Genomic DNA, 15,727 nt, shown 5'->3' with positions numbered 1-15,727 from the left:
CCTCCATATCCACTGGCAACTTTTCCAATTGTTCAAGCATTCTCTCAACCTTTTCAAACAATTGAATACAGGAATAAGACAAAGCATAAACTGAAATCCCTTCTGTAAGCAAAGCAGGAGAGAACCCAGAAACAGTAGCCACACTAAACCCTTCGCTGACATCCTGAAATAGTATATTCATTTCTTCATATCCTGATGCCTCTTCTATGGCATTAGAAACTAGATTTCCCATTGTTCCAAGCCATATATCTGGGTGCCACTTGTAGGTATACATTTTAAAATCCATTTTTATTGGGATTTCTTAAACCTCTACCTTCCTTCTCTACCCCAATCCCTTCCAACAACCCAACACCAGGTAGGAAAGAAAGAAGATTAGTGGGGAGAGGGGAGTGTAGTTTTCTTTAGCTCCTTCCTGCTGGCTAAGGTCATCGGGTTCCTTGGGGCAAGTCCAATATTCGTTTCAGGACATCTCCAACTTCTTATCAAACTGCAAAGACTGCAAGTAGGAGCAGCAGGGAGATCCCCAGCAGCCTTCTTCTTTCTCGGAATGCCCTGTCTCTCTCCTGGCTCTGGCGTTTATTCCCTCTCCAGGGTCCTCAGAATTAAGCTATCTGGAGCTAGCAAAAATCACACCCTTTTCAGAGCCTACACGACGCAAATAGTTTTGCTGATGGACGATCTAAAGCAGCCTCATATCCCAAACCTGGGATTAAAACAAAACATGTTCATATAATATAACTGGGTTTTTTCTTTTTAAGGAACTAAAACTTCCAATACAATCCAACCCACTCTTCCACTATTACCAGCCAGAACTAGATCTGGCCAAACACTGGCTGGCAGTGTATTTTAACTTTCCTTCCCGCTTGCGCACTTGGGGTCTACCCAACACCGTTAGCATCCAGCTCCATCATTTGCACTGTGAGTTAGATGTGAATTTAGGTAATAAAGCAGCAACTACTTAGCATTATGATGAAAAACCTCAAAGTGTATCATTCTTTAACTTAAGAAAATTATGTGTATCTGTGTGCCTTGAAATGTGAATGAAACCCATAATCTCACCACTTGGGAGGCAGAGGCAGGCAGATCTCTGAGTTTGAAGCCAGCCTGGTCTACAGAGTGAGTCCAGAACACACGCACGCACGCACGCACGCACACGCACACGCACACACACATGCACGCACGCACACACACACACACACACACACACAGACAGACAGACAGAGAGAGGAGAAGAGAGGAGAGAGAGAGAGAGAGAGAGAGAGAGAGAGAGAGAGAGAGAGAGAGAGAGAGAATGTGGGTGAGTGGGTGGGTTCAGGTGCACCTGGAGTCCAGAAGAGAGCTTTACAAGCCCTGGAGCTGAGTCATGGGTAGTTGTGAGTTAATAATTTAACAAATATCTAGTGAACACCTATTGTGACTTTATGGAGAAAATAAAAGCACCGAATTCAGCAGCAGTGGAAATAAATAAGCAACATCCCTGGTCCTAAGGGGTTTGGAAACTACTAACTACGTTGCCTTGATCGTTTCTTGAAAATTGGCATTAGTTGTTATGCTTATGGGTGTTGTTCAGATGAGACAGAAACCTTAGGTCACTTAAAGCTTTAACTCTTCAAATACATCAATAGTGACTACAGTTCTAGGTTACCGTGAAAGGGACCTCAAACTCAGCACAAGACACCTCAAGGCCAAGTGCTCAGCACAAAGGAGATTTATTTGTCCCAGAAGGACAAAGGGCAGGAAACAAGAGACAAAGACAGGAGAGTGAGAGTGAGGGAGAAGGGGAAAGGAGCAAGGAAAACTGTGAAAGGACAAGGGCTGCCTCTGGATAGAGAGGGCGCAGAACCATGGACAAGTGGCAGTTCATAAAGGAAAGGGGGAGCCCAGCCTTAGGATGAGTTGGTTAATTTCGATTGGGCGTGTTTTTTAGGGTAGCCAAATGGGGGCTTTTGATTGTGGGACTTCAATACCTTGACAGCTGGACCTTGGTAGCTACCTCAGAAGGAGGAAGTGGCCAAATAAGGGAATAGACTTTGGTGGATAGCTTTAGGAATATACTCTTTCTTTCTTTTTTTCAAGAAAGAGGAAATGGGAAAAAGGACATGGCTTGCCAGAGCCATGTTTATCATGTTAGCTCTAGACTGCTAGAGGCCTTTCATATTGTACCTAGGTAATATTGATATTGACTATAATAAACAGGGCAATAAAATAATTTCTCCATAAACTGACAATGTAGTTAGTGCTAGATGAATTTTAGCCATGCTTTTTTCTTTTTCATAAACTTGCAACAGCTGATAGATTTTCTCTTTATATAGAAACATAAATATCCTGGGACTCAAAAAATACTCTGAAAGTACAACACAATGTCCATTTAAGTAAATTTAATGTGGATCAAAAATACATGCCAATCGTTCATAACCCAAAAGGTTTTTTGGTTTGGTTTGGTTTTTTCAAGATTTCCAGTTGAATGTCTGCTGCTGCTGCTATTTTTTCTGAATTGCAGAGTTCTATTTTTAAAGTTCCAAACATAGTTGCTGTTAAAGCATTTTCTTAAGGATAGTAACACTCATAGTAAATATAACATGAAATTCTGTTGGCTTTTTTTTTTTTAATCAACTTGGGTGAGTGGCTTAATGGGTTCAACAACACTGGCCAATACTGTTGTGATTCTGTTAAAAGGCAAAGAGGGCACCACATGTCACCACATAACTGGCATTATATTCAATTATTTTTACAATACAACTTGGCAAATTAATTAGAGCCATTGCCCTGTGCTGTGGCATCCTTTGCAGTACTGAAGTGGGTTACTCCTGAAAGTAATTTAACAATGGTGAGGGTACCAATGAGGATTCTAAACTTGCCAATGATGTGTGTGACTGGGCTGCTTTCAAAAAAATACTAAACCCACAGTGCAAATCTGTGTTCCCTCTCGTTCTAGTGGTTCTGTCTTAGCTAAAGGATCCAAGAATCTCAAATGGTAAATGCTTACCCACTTAAATGGAATTTCAACGAGGACGTTTCAATAAACAGCACCAAGTTTGACCCCTCATAGGCAGAAACTGGTCGATAATGACTACATGGATAAGAGTATGTTATCCATGCCTTATGGAACTAATATGTCTGTTCTGTAAATGGTGATAAAAAAAAAAAAGGAGGAGGGTAGGACAGTTACAACAGCAACAGACATATGCTATTGCTTATTACTGCCTTCATTTATCTTATAGCTCTTTCAAATGAAGGTGATGAATGTGTCTAGGGTTGGAGAGGTGGCTCAGTGGTTAAACGCACTTGTGTTCTTATAGAGTAACCAGGCTCTACTCCTAAGACCCACACAGTGGCTCGTAACCATGTGTAACTTCACTTCCAGGGGATCTGATAACTTCTTCTGACTTCTGTTGGCTCCTGAACATATGTGGTGTGATACACTCAGTGACCCCACTACGCACACAAAATAAATTAATTAATATTTAAGATATAAATGAGGGTGTCTCCTTTAATTTATGGATGATGACTAATAAATGATCCATGCATGTCAAATAATTCACACAGTGACTTCTTTTTAAATTAGTTGGTTTGAATAGTATTATTATTTCCCAATTTTCACTAAATTTCCAAGATCCCCATAACAAAACATTACATAAATCTGAGTTTTGATGAACTGGCCAGCAGCTAGTACAAAGGAAAAAAAATTTTCTTGTCATTAGTTTATGGAGGTTTTTTTTTTTTTCCTCTTGGCCTGTTTATGCTGCATCAGCTTTAGGTCAATTCCAATGATGTATGATTCTGTCTTCTTCCTCGTCTTCATATTAAGTTCTTGTTCATCTATGCTGAATTCAAGTAATTTAAGACCTCTGGGGATTGAATGGGTCCTCAAGCTTCTATGAGTAAGAGTGAAGGTCACTCCCAGTCTGGACGGATGCTATAGATCTATTTTTCTTGTTCCTTTCCACTAAACACAGCTATGATCCTTAAAATGATGTGAAGGACAATTAAAGGAGAACTATGAAACGCGATGAGAAGAAAACATGGCAGTTTGGGACTCCAAGACTATGGAAAGCTTATTATAGAGCATACGCTGATAACATACTCTCTTCAGAGGAAGGCCATGGCAGCATGTTCTGTGTGTTCCTACACCACAGTGGAACCACCTGGACCTAAGCTGACTTCCAGTCTAGCAAAGGAAAGCACAGCTGGAGTGATGGCCCAGGGGTTAAAGGACAGGCTCACAACCAAAAATATATGAAAGTGGCCCAAGTGGCTTTATTTTTTTCTCTGGAGCGCACTGAAGTCTTTCTGACAACCCTATGTGGGCCTAACAACCACTAGTAAAAGGACTGAACTGGGAACTGTCCTTGGAAACCAGTGGCTGAAGAGGCCATTTCACGCTCTTTTGGGTCTGGCACTCTCTTTGTCTATTAAAAATGCCCAGATGTCCAGGCAGAGCTATCAGGAGAGACTCGGGCGTGGACTGAAAAGTTCATTTGTATCTGTGGGACAAAGATTCTCCTTACCCACCCAGAGACACCAAAATGGTAAGGAGAGGGGACAAGAGAGAAAGACCAGTAGGGGCACCTTTAAACTGAGTTAAAACTGCTTCTACACAGCCTCTTCAAATAGAAGAAGAAACTTGCTGACTTGTTTTACACAGGCCAGGGGCAATGCCATAAAGTAAACAACAGCCAACAAGGCTGAACAGTCATAGGCAGAAGTAACAACTTTGAATAACAGATAAATTTCCAAAACAATGCATTTTAAATGTATACTATGAAAAGGTGGCATTTATTATATAGGTAAGCAAGGCTGGTTGAATATTTTCTCAAACAGTTCATTTTATCTGTGGCTGGGGAGCTGGCTCAGTGGTTAAGGAGTATTGGCCACTCTGGGAGAGGAAAAGAGTTCAGTTCCCAGCACACCCAGGGTGGCTCAAGAGCATCAGGCATGCGTGTGGTACACAGACAGGTATGCAGACAAAACACTCACACATGTAAGCATAAAAGCAAACAAATCTCTAAGATGCCAGTCTCATCTACCTGATCAACAAGCTAATGAAAGAAATAAAGAAAAAAAAAAGAAAAAAAAAAGAGAGAAATCCCTCTGCTTGAACGATGGTGTCCTTTGCTGTAGAGAAGCTTTTCCCTTTGAGTCATTTCTGCTCCTGTAAGTCACCCCAATAAGTCATTGGCTCACCAAATTGGACTTTGCTGGTATCTGTACTTGGGTCTGATGTAGCATCCCTACCTGGAGTGAGTATACATGAATGCTACATCTCCACAGGAAAAGTTTTGTCACACAGCACTTGCTTAGAGATGTCTCAGGGTGAAAGGTATTGTTTCTCTGATTTCTTTCTTAGTCTGTTTACCATTTGTATATAGGAAGGCTACTGATTTTTGTGTGCTTAACTATTAACTTGAAATTCATCCGAAACTTAAATGTAAAATTACAAAAAATTTAGAAAAAGAAACAGGAGAAAAAAAATCTTTGAAATCTTGAACTAGGCAAAGAGTTCCTGTATTGACACAAAAGTTTTATCTAAAAAAGAAAAAGTTGACTGATTGGACTCCATTAAAATTTAAATTTTTTTCTTCTGAAAAAGATCCTGTCATAAGAGTGAGTAGATAATTTTGAGATTGGGAGAAAACATTGCAAACATGTGTCTGACTGGGATGACACAGGATGATGGCTAGACATGGGGAAGTGGGTCAGTTGTACTCAGTGCCTCTTATCCAAATAAGACTACAAAAATAACTCTCAGATGTCTATAGTAGCTGAGTGTGATGGCACATATTTGTTATACCAAAACCTGGGAGGCAAAAACAGGTGCCTTACCACAAGTTGAAGCCTGACAGGGGTATACTATATAGTTTTTGGAGTGAATTTGTGTACAATAGAGTCTCAAGAATAAAATCTCAATAGCTAGAAGGCAATAATGTGATTAGACAATAACTGAAAGATAGTGAAGTACTTCCCTAAGAAAAGAATATTGAGAAAGAAATAAAAAAATATGTACTGATGTTCAAATTTATTAGCTTTCAGAGAAATGAAAATTAAAATGCAAGATATCATTACATATAAGCCAGAATTTAATTCTTAATTCTCAATTTAAAAATAGTCATAATATTAAATGCTTGTGAGGATGGGGAAAAACTGTGTCACTCATATATTGCTGATGGGAATGTAAATAATTCATCCATGCTGGAAAATATCTTTTGAGAAATGAGCTATCTACCTACTTTTAATCCCATCACTCAGGAGGCAAAGGCAGGCAGATTTCTGTGAGTTCGAGGCCAGCCTGGTCTACAAAGAGAACTCTAGGATGGTCAGGGCTGTTACACAGAGAAACCTACCTCAAAAAAAGCGAAAAACAAACAGACAAAGAGTGGACTCACTAAATTGGAAAGAAAGATGGCAGAATGGAGCAGCGAGGGGTGGAAAATGATGAATCTATGCCCTTAGCGGCTCAGCCAGTAGGGCACAAGCACAAAGGCCAGTACAGATGAGCTGTGGGGCTCAGCACTGATGACAAGGAGATGTGTGGTGGCCTCAAGCTTCTGCAAAAACAGGTCTGTAACGGAAGTTTTGGTGTCTTTAAAAACTCAGTTATGTTATGTAAACATGTTTTTGTTTTAATCCCAGGTGTGGGATATGGGGCTGCTTCAGATTGCCCACAGCTGTTAACTGTGATTGTGTCATGCTTTGAAAGGGTTACGATCTTAGGCAGCTGGAGATAGTTTAATTCTGAGGACTCTGGAAAGGGTATAAAATGCCAGAGCCCAGAGGGGGCTGAGGAACAGAGGGGCTTGGAGGAGGAAGAAAATAGTAAGGAGGAACTCCATGAAAGAAGGAGGCAGCTGCTCCCCCCTCCCCATCATCCCACCCCTTCCTGGTGGCTGTTGATGCAGTTGGTGAGGAGCTGGAGATATCCCGAAGCGAAGACTGGACTTGCCCTAAGGAACCCAATGACCCTGACCAGCAGGGAGTATTAAACAGACATAGTCTGTCTTTTCTCCCCAATAACTTTCTTTCTCTCCTACCAGGTATTGGGGTGTTGGAAGGGATAAGGGTTAGAAGGGAGGTAGAGGCATAAAAACCCAAATAAAATAGATTTTAAAATACACACTATACAGGTCAGTATTGAATAGGGCTGGCCCTAGGCCTGGCAGCCAGCCTCCAGCTTGGGGGAAGGGCAAGGGTGACGCCAGCAGCCTACAAGCACAAATGTTCAGCCCAGCAAGCCTTGGGGTGACAGACACCGAGGGCAAGAGCTCTCATAGAACTTGCCTCCAATGCCCCGCCTAGCTACAACGTCACTCTAACCCTGAGCAACACCAGGATGTCTGAGATGAATCTCAACGGCGGTCCCGTATTTATGGTGTTTCAGAAACTAGAGACCTTAAACCAGACCAATGACCTGGTGCAATGAATATTTGCATGTAAAGCTGTTTGGGCAAAACAAATACACTATATGACACACTGTAGTGTCCAGTATTGCTATGGTCAATAAATATGCGATGGAGAGGCAGAAAGGACGGAGGAACCGAGCAGTGAGTGCATTGTGGAGAGACTTGATGGCAGTGACAGGCCTAAGAGAAGGCTTCAGTGGACAGACGGGGGAACATGTTGCTAAGTAGGGCTGACAGGGTAGTTGCAGCAGGCTGGAGTTTGCACAGACTCAGGGCCCCCTTCCCCAACACTGCTCAGCCACATGATCCCCGCTCTGGTTCTGAGCAATGGCAGGACGTCTGAGATGGAGAGCAGTTCATTTTCTGGACTGGACCACCTCAAAAGACCTCTATGGGCTGTGCTGGCCCTGAAGGCCACTTTGGTATCCATGGTTCTCTGCCTCAGGCCACATTGAAGCCCGAGGCTTGTGGGATATCCACGGTTCTACAGCAGCCAGGGCCCGTGTTGATGCCCTTGGGCTGAGTTACCACTGAAAGCCATGAAGATATCTGTGGTCTGTGCTGCCGCCTGAGGCCATGTTGGTGTCTGTGGGCCAAGCTTCCACTTTGGGCCATACTGATGTGAGTGGCCAGCACTGCCCGCTGAGGCCATGTTGAAGTCTATTGTCTGTGCTGACGCCCAGGGAAGTGTCTGGCTCTGTGGTCCTACTCCAGCGAGGGGCTGTGTTGATGTTCATGGCCTGTGTTACCACCAAAGGCCGTGCAGGTATCTGAGATCTGTGCTGCTGCCTGAAGCCATGTTGATGTCCTTGGCCTGTTCTGCTACAGAGGGCTATGACGGTGGTCATGGCCCGTGCGGTGGCAGAGGGCTGCGCTGGTGATGTCTGTGGTCTGCTCTGCCACGAGAGATCATGCTGACATCCGTGGCACATGCTGGGGCTGGAGACAATGTGGGCTCCCGCTGCCTGTAAAGGGCAAGAATGCTACTTTTACTGTGATACTGATGACTGCAGATTCACAGTTGTTAAAAAAGGGACATAGAAGGCCTATGTGACAACTCCTACCCTCCCCCTCAAAAGTGACAGCCTAGCGAGAAAGCCATCCAAGAGAACTCTTAGTGTGGTGGCTCATGCTTTTTATTCCAGCACTCATGAGGCAGAGGCAGGTAGATCTCTATTAGTTTGAGGCCAACCTGGTCTACAAAGTGAGTACAAGACAACAGGGCGTTGTTACACAGAGAGACACTGTCTCAAAAACAAAAACAAAAACAAAAAAATTGAGGGAGCTGAAGTGTAGCTCTCCACAATAGATGGCTTCTGGCGGGAGTGTGGGTGGGAGGAGACTCAGTTTTATTTAAGGGGCTAGCCTTAAAGCCCCTTAAAGGTCACGCTCCAGGGAGTATACTCGCAACACAAATTGGACTTGAGTTTTTTCTCCTCCTCCTCCTCCTCTTCCTCTTCTTCCTCCTCTTCTTCTTCATCTTCTTCTTTAATGGGGGAAGTCATAAATGTAAGGAGGATGGAACTGAAAAGACTGGAAAGTTAATGTAATTGGAATTCATAGTGTAAAACTCCCAAATAATCAATAGAAATGTTATAAAAAGGAAAAAACATGAAAGCTCAAGTTCACATAAAAACCTCTACAGAGCTGTTCACAGGACTCTTAGTCAGGATAGCTGAAACTTGGAGTCATCCCAAGCGTTTTGCAATAAGTAAATGATTAAAGTGGTGAATACATATATAGCATGTAATACCCAGCTATGAAAAGGAACGGGCTATTTATCCATGTAACAGCTTGGATGAATTGCCAAGTAATTATGCTGAGAATCAAATAGCCAATCCCTTATGGATAAACATTGTGGGATTTCATTTATATTCATATTTTATAAGTGGAGACGAGGGGCAGAGCCAAATTGAGATCATTTTGGAGAGGAGTGATACACAAAGAGTCCTTCTGAGCTGTTTGCTGTAGTTACATGTAAATACAGAATTATCACAATCCATCTTAAATAAATATTAAAGTGATAAAAGACAGTATTTAGAAACTGAATGACACATCTGTGAGTGGCACTTTTAGGTGTTTTTGAAGAGAGGGGATTTGTCTATCAAGATAATTAAAATATTTAAAACTTATAATGAAGACGTGTACTATTCAAGGAGAAAGGATCACTTTAAATGAAAGTATAATTTAAATCAGGAAAGTCCAGCCAAATGCTACAGTTCCTTTCTACTTTTGTATTGAACCAACTTGTGATGCGAATTATTGGTCCACAAAGTCCGCGGGGTCACCTTTGCCCTCTTTAGGTAATAACTAAGGTTACCTCAAGGAATTTGTCCAAGGTGTGTAAAACAGTCACCTGACCAAAGTTCCTTCAGGAGCTTCAGCATCAACAAGTCTCAAACATGGCTTGTTGTTTGTTTGTTTGAGACAGGGTCTCTCTACATACCCCTGGCTGGCCTTGAACTCACAGAGGTCTGACTGCCTCTGTTTCCCATGTGCTGGGAGTCAAGGCGTGCGCCGCCATGCCTGGCACTCAAACATGACTTTTTGATATGATGCTTTATAAGACTGTTAATCTCATCTGTCGACTTGACGAGGTCTAGAATCATGAAGGAGACTGGATACAACATGACCTGCTGCCTCTTCTGTTTCCTGAGACCAGGAGTTCTCCACCATAATAGACAGGACCCTGAAATGTAAGACAAATAAACCCCTTTTTTTTTTTTTAAAATGACAGATTCTCACTAGTATTATTCTTAGTATGTGAGTATACCTCCCTCCGTCTCTGTCTCTGTCTCTGTCTCTGTCTGTCTCTGTGTGTGTGCACCACAGCGTGTATTGAGGGCAGAAGGCAATTCTGTGGAGTCTGTCTGTCCTTCTACCTTTAACATGTGTTCTGGGGATCAAACATAAGTCATCAGGCTTGAGCCATCTCAGAGATCCAACCATTTCTTCCTGCCTTTTTCTTTTGAGATTATAAACTGATCACATTTTCCCTTTCCTCTTTCTCCCCACAAGCCCTCCTACACATACACCCATCTTTGCTGTCCTTCAAATGAGCCCTTCCTTCTTATACTGTATCTGTGGCAGTATTTTATCACAACAGCAGGTACATATTATCAAGGACAGACATCTTGCCTTCTATTTCCCCTTAGTATGAATTGGAGGATAGCTAAGAAATGTCAATTTAATTAATATTCTTTTTTTTTCCTAGGAGACTAAAAGTAGCACTGATAGAAAAAAATTGCCACAGTAGTGTGTCAAATGGTAGATTAATATGAGTTTTTGCCATGATGTAATTTGCCATGATGTGATTTTCTTTGGGTAGCTCTGGGGGTCATATTTTATTCATTTCTGGTCTATAGAAACTTATTTGAGGATCTAAGTCTGCCACAAGGAAGGCAGAAAGATGCTGATGGAAAGATCCTAAGCCACTAAGAATTAAGTAAGATCTGAGAGTGCCATGGAGACCCCAAATTACACACCTAAGGGCGTACCATTTGGAAGCGGCTCTGAGTCAGGCAGCGCATGCTCAGCATTTCTACCTTCAGAGTCAACGGACAGCTGTTCTGTCCTCAGCAGTGTGCACACAATGAGCAGCGGGCACCATGCCATTACGATCCTGCAGCAGTCAGCATCTAGTCATAACACCGACCATAAAAACATTGTCAGCCCATGGAATGCAAGGGGCCGCTCAGCATCCAGCGTGGGGAGAACTTAATTAACTTACACTGTGAAAGTGTATGTGACTATTGGAGGTCTTGCATTTGGTACAGTTTCAGAGGCATTGTAAGTTCCAGCTCTATTTGACCTTTAGCATTCTTTTTATGGATCCTTTCAAAGCGTACTCCACAGCTTTTGAACTCTTGAGCTAATTAGATTAGAGTGAAATAGTTACCCCATTATCAGAGAACAATTTGACTAATAAGACAAATAAAAGGACCCTATTTTTCAGGGGTTCCTGCTCTGAAAAGGGACATTATAGGAAGGGACATTTTCTTAGCCCTTAAAGCATTAGAGGGAAGAAAGTTCATCTTGATGAGCACCAATTTTGAGAAAAATTTTCCTGGAACTTTTGTTAACACCCAGAAATAATGATATGTGGTCTTAAGGCATCTAACGAGAGATGTGCTACAGAGCTGGTGTTTAAAAAATCGAAGATTTCAGTCTCTTCTCAAGGCTTTACTTCCCTAGACAACACTGGGGTTCAAGCTTTCAATAGTGAGCTTCGTATCCAAATCATAAACTCTGGCTACCTACTTATTGGCGTCTTGGTGCTTGTAGTTTTGAGAGGAGAACCCGTGCCTACTTTAAAGTAATTTCTTTCATAGTTGGTTGTGAGAAAGTCTGTGTGATAGCCATGACTTAGAAAGGTCTGAGAAACTTACATGGACATGTACAGGACATGACAGCTCCTGGGGATGGCTGAGGAGGTTTTATTGTGGATACGAGGGAGAAAACAGCCAGAGGCATGTGGAAGGGTCCAGCGTGACCCATCCTATGAGAGAAGATCAAGAGTGGGAGAGCAAGAGGGGAAAAGGAGAGAGAAAAGAGCGGGCAAGGAGGCTAAGGGTGAGCCAGCCAGGAGACAAAGAACAAAAAGAACGGGTAGCCAAAATGGCTGAGTTATGTAGGGAAAAGAAGCTGGGGAAAGTGGAAGCCCAGCCCCTAGGAGGGAAGGGTTTAGGGTTAGGAGGTGGGGTAAGGAGTGCTGGGAGGAGCCACAGGTACTTAGTGAAGGTGGGAGAGCTGGCCAGTGTCTGCTTTGACACGTTAACAGGCCCAGTTTCTTTGAGACCTAACGACACTGCCAAAGATAGTTGGCTCATTTGTCCTTTAATACAATAACACAATAATGTGGATTTTATTTTTACTCTCAGTTTTCATTATAAGTGATTTTCTTATCTTGTCCAGAGTCATATACCAACACTGGTGCTGATAAAGACACACAGATTTTCACATTTTGACTTCTAGCATAACATGCTTCAGGAAGAAAAGTGTACTAAGATTGACAGTCTAAGTTGGTTCCGATGGGTCCTGTGGCTATTTTGTGATGCTATAATAGAAAGACCAGAACTGTGTAATTTATAAAGGTCAGAGATTTATTTCTTGTGGTCTGGCACTTGAAAAGTCCAAGGTGGAAGGGCTCACATCTGATGAGGGTTTTTCCCTCTGTGTCATTCCATGTTGGAAGCGGAAAGAACATGGACACATATGAGAAAGGACCAGGGCAGAACCCAGGAGCTCAGTCGAAGACAACTTACCCACTCCTACAGCAATAGCAGTAGTTCTTCCATGAGTTCAGAACACTCAGGAGCAGGATCACCTCCCAACGGCCTAGTATTCGGAATACATCTCAACACATGAGCCAGAGCAGGCTGGTTTAAGAGGAATCTAGAACATGAATGGCTGACGACTCCAGCAATGGGCAACGTTGCCCTAAATAAAGAGGGAACTAAGATGGAGTTGCATGCCTGTGATATTAAAAAGAAGGAAAAATAGGAATATCAAAGGAAAGACTAAGGATTGTGCCAAGGAGGTTGCAGTTAAGAACAGCTGTTACTCTTCCAGAGGACCTGAGTTCAGCTCCTAACACTCTCATGGCCGCTCACAATCACCTCTAACACCAGTTCCAGGGGGATTCAATGCCCTCAACGGACATTTTCAGGCATCAGGCACACACCTGGTACACAGGCATACATGCAGGCAAAGCACCTATATACATAAATGAAAATAAACTAATGAAATAAATCTTAAAATAAAAATCAACTGTACTAAACTAAAAGCAAAGCAATTTTAGAAAGGAGAGAGAAAGAGAGAGAGAGAGAGAGAGAGAGAGAGAGAGAGAGAGAGAGAGAGAAAGAGAGAGAAAGAGAATGAGAATGAATATTTTGAACGTCTATTTGGCCTCAGTGAATATTTTTCATCTCAAGCAAGGCTTTAGTTTTCTATGAGCTAGTGCTCAATCAGGAACTGCTAGTTCCGGTGTTTCAAATGAAAATATTTTTTTATGTAAAAATGTAAAATTTAGAGCACAAGATGAGGAAAATGAATGTAGAAGTTAATTATTATAAATAGCTCAAGAAACTGCAGTTGTTTCTAAGCTTGATGACTTGAGTCCTCCATTCAAAGATCACCTTAGCAATTCACATCCTGATAAGACACTTGGGTGTGGTTTGCAGGTCAGGTCAGGAAAAGTGAGTGAAGAGATAAGGGAGAAAGTGTCCTCTGCACTTAGTTGCAGTGAAGGAGGTCCTTGGGGATCTTGATGGAAGGTTTGAACCCAAGGGTGATCTGGGAGTTGACTTAGGTTCTAGACGTGGGATTACGGATGAGTTGATCTCCAACAGTTAGATCTGACATAGTTTCCAGTGTAGGGATTCCAATGGCTCCCAGCCATGTTCTGCAGCCATTTACTGTAATCTAATCTGGGAGTACTCAGAGCTCTTCAGGATGGGCTCCACAGTGATCTAGAAATCTGTAATTTGTAAAAAAAAAAAAAAAAAAAGCCCTTGAAATTAAAGGTTAAACAAATTGCATGTGTTTCATGAGCTCAACAAAATTTTACTCTGGAAATGATGTGGGGCCAGAAGACCTTTGAAGGTTAATGTGGTTGAATTGCTTACATATGGGCAACATGGAATATATGTTATTAAAATGTGGGTTTGTAGGCTTGTGGGGTGTGTGTGTGTGTGTGTGTTGGGTGATGGTGGTAGATGGGTAGCATACAAAATAAATGTGACACTAAACAACTGTTTGTCTACGTGGTATACAATATGCAGTATTTTATGTGTATATACTATATATGCAGTAATTATGCACACTACATTCTACGAAGTAAATTTTATGTCAGTGTGCTTTATACACGTATAGGCAGCTATAAGGCTATAGTGCATCCCTTTTGTGACTACCTCATTCCAAGTGAATCTTGGTTCATGCTAGCTTTACAGTATGGTGGTAGAGCCACCACATTAAAGAAGCCTTGGAACATATAATCTGCTTGGAGACAGTAGAGACACATATGGGAATAGCAGTACCAAGACCACAATGAGGCAATCATAAAGGAGACAAACATGTTGGAGGCGAGATGAGAACAAAATGAAAGCTTTGCCTAGACAAAATGTCTACAGCATGCCGTACCATTTTGAAATGCTCTGTGTTTAGGAGCGTGGACTCTGGAACCCACAGTGAACTCATTTTAATCAGATTCCCAAGGCAGGAGGCCTGGCAAAGACTTTAATTGCTTCTTATATTTTCATTTCCCAGATGTTAGAATCCCCATTGCTCTTACTTACATATGAAGTTTCTACATACAGGGACAATTTCTAAAGGGGATAGTCAGGAAACCACTGGGAACGCTGGGGAATTTCAACACACTCCCAAGCTTGTAGCTTCCCGTCCTCTGTTCCTCCCTGTTTACAGTGTGCTGTGTGTGACACGGAGTCTGTTCACAGGAGAGGTGATGTGGCATTCACCAAGGCCAGCAGAACAGAACGAGGAAGGTTGGAGGCAGCTTTCTCCTCCACAGCAACATCACAACCTTTTAAAAAGAGGCAGCTTTGATGGACAGCACTGAATTCTCAAGGGAAACAAACAAAAAGCAAACAAACAAACAAAACTCCCTGACTTCATCTTCCATGTGGACTGCAGTGCGTAGAGAACTGTTTTTGACATTTGTTAACCTTCATTTAGTCTGCTAAGAGACTGTTGGTTTTGAGAAAGAAAAATGGTTATGTCAGTCTCTCTCTCATATACGTGACATACATTCATATTAATTAACATATATTCTCAATCAAATCCCTCTTAGGATGTCTCTGGTTATGCTGCTATGCTGTAGTATTGTCCATCCACTTATAATGGTTGCCCTTTGTAGTCTAATCTCACCATGGCAACTGGCAATGTGTTCTTCAGTGTAAATCAGATAACACCAAGGCCTTCCTTAACTGCCCAGTGGCTTTCCTTTACTCTCTCCATTCATGAGATGGACCGAGAAAAGTACCTACTTGTTAGGAATAATAAAAAAAAAATAACAGAATGAACATGGAGGAATTCATAGGTGCCCACATCCAGTAGGTTGAGCACTGCCATTATTTCTTTGGGAGATGAAAGGGATTATTTTATACTTTTCACTCTTTTGAGTTGCTAATGGTGATGCACTAGTATTGTTGGGAAGAATCATCACCATTCTCCAGCAACAGTGTTCCTGTGACCACAGTGTGCTTTGGAGCAAGATAGAGAGTGCCCTTACAAAGGACATCCTCATTTGCAAATGGTTGCCCACGCTCATTCCTTTATAGTTCAACCTGCCATGTGTTTGTTTTCTCCGACTG

Source organism: Acomys minous (genome assembly GCF_964271855.1).
Source record: "Acomys minous genome assembly, chromosome: 4".
Lineage (NCBI taxonomy): Eukaryota > Metazoa > Chordata > Mammalia > Rodentia > Muridae > Acomys > Acomys minous.
This window is presented reverse-complemented; position numbering follows the sequence as displayed.